The sequence below is a fragment of the Nannospalax galili genome, unplaced genomic scaffold (assembly GCF_000622305.1).
Source record: "Nannospalax galili isolate Female #2095 unplaced genomic scaffold, S.galili_v1.0 scaffold2736, whole genome shotgun sequence".
NCBI lineage: Eukaryota > Metazoa > Chordata > Mammalia > Rodentia > Spalacidae > Nannospalax > Nannospalax galili.
In genome coordinates, this window is record NW_008338401.1 from 102723 (window position 1) to 105199 (window position 2477).

Sequence of the window (2477 nt, forward strand, 5' to 3'; positions counted from 1 at the left end):
GGGGATGCACACTTCACATGGTCGCTGCTCCAGGAAATTTCTCAGGGAGCACAAGTCCTACTACAAAGTTACTAAGACCTGAATAAGACTAGGAATAGCTCAAGTTCATACTGGTTAGAAAAAGGTCACAGAGTGTTTTAGAAAAAAATAGGAGAATGAGTTGTTCTTACATTAGAATAGTGGTTTGAAAAGAAGAGGCACATGGAGGTGAGAAAGTATTGATGCCACAGCATGGTGTTTTACAGAATGATTATAGTAGTATAAAAATATTAATGGCTTTAGGTAGACCGACTAGACTCCAGTGGATGAACCTGCATCTAGGGACCTCAGGGAACAAATGTTTGACTTGATAGAACTTAGTGTCTATGACAGAAGGCATGAAACCTGGTGCAGGTATACAGAGGGTGTGTGTAGGGGAGAGTGTCTAATCTTAAGATTTATTATACGAAATGCACAAAACTTAATAAAATTATGCATAAAAATATTAATGTAAGATGCTGTGCTATGTTAGCTTATTAATATCACTTTAGTAATCTGATGATCTCCAATGCTTGTAATATTTTAAAGAACTTTAAAAAATTGACTACGTAATTTTTATTTTAATGTATAGTATTAAATAATTCTTAGTATTAAAATTCACTTATGGCATATTCCTGACTACCTACAGCTTTTTTAAAAATAATTTTTTTTTCTAATGGGCTGATTAGATGCCAATGGACGCATTTACACTGAAGGACATTTGGGTACAAACTTCTGAATGAATAAGACTCAGCATGTATGGCAGAGTGCATAGGGTTCAGTGTTGGGTAGAAGGAGGCATGGATGGGGGAGGGCAGCTGGATTTGAGTAGGAAATGTATGAAATTTTAAAATCTCAATAAAAATATATAAAAATTTATTTCCTTTTGAGAAATTCATGTAAGTATGTAATGTTTTTTGGTCATACCAATCTCTGGCTCTTAATTCTCCAGAGCCCCACCACCCCAAAACAAAAGGTGAGCAACTTTTATATTTATACACAATATTATCTTTAATAAAATTTATATTAACACAAATAAGATAGTAGAGAAGATTTCAGGATACAGTCCAGCTATTTACACTTCACACTGCCACACTGCTTTTCTATTAATTCATTTCTCAATATCATGCATTAAACATGGGTAGTCTTATCTAAATTCCAAATTTTGTCTGTATGTAGCTTAATTTTCAACTATAATCTTTTTTATGTTGCAGGATTGAACTTGGATTGTACATTGTGTTTTGGTCAATTATCTTCTAAATGGTTTAAAATTCATACCTCTTGTGGTCATAAACCTGGACTACTCTACTATTTCCATTGTGGATACTTAAAGCACAAATTTTGGAAATTGGCTTTACTGAAAATAACACCTTATCATTTTTTAAAAAATACTGAGCATTGCAATATGAAATGAAAAACAAAGGTAAGGTTTACTTATACTCATATTGACATTCTACCTTACTTGTCTTGGAAGCTCCTACTCTGTCTTTACACAAGAGAAAAAAAAAGAAACAGGAATTCATGTGAGGAGCTATGATGGCCTTTACACAGCATTATGGATTATTAAGAACTGACAAATACTATGAATTTAAACTATTAGATCTTACTGCAATCTATGACACAAAATATTTTAACTTTTGAACGAATATGAAGAAAAAAAGATCTATTGACTTTGATTATGCAAAAACAAGTCTTACAATTAAAATAATCTCTGCTCTCAGTAATTTTCTGGGGAAAATTGTACGTACTATTCATCCTTTCCTAAGCTCTGGATTCCATCATTATTTTATGTGATTTTTCCCAAAATACTAGTGGTACTCTTCACTCTTTCATCATTTTTAGGAAAGTGAAACTAAATTATATTAGAATTTTAGGAACTTTTAGAAACCTGGTCCTTACTAAAAAAAATGATGAGTTGGATTTGAGTGCAAATCTCAAAAGACCAAAGTAGTTTTTCTTGTTTCCCTTATATTTGCACATTAAGAAATGATGAGTTTCATTATGATATTTACATGCATCTGTGTACTTTCCCTGGGACTTTCTTAGCCATGTAAGCTCTCTGTCAATCTTGCTTTAGCCTGAAGGACAACTGGTACATTATAGAATGACTCTCCTAGTCTATATTGAGTGACTGTTGTTTGGTCCAATGTCCTTGTTTTCTGTTGCTCTTTCCTTGGTTGTTGGTGCAAAGTGGATACAGAGTTCATATTACAGTTGCTAGTGAAGGATTTACCTAAGATCATAAAGGAATTGCTGTATAAATTTATGTGATAGATTTATTAAAATATGAAATTGTGTCTGTTCTGTTTAAAGGCAGTCATTAAAAGCACCTCAATTATCTTTATCAATACAAACATATTACTCTTTTACTCATAGATTTCTAACCACAAATTTATATACTTATACATACATACATATATTTATATATATACAGACAAAATTCAAAACCTATATTTTGC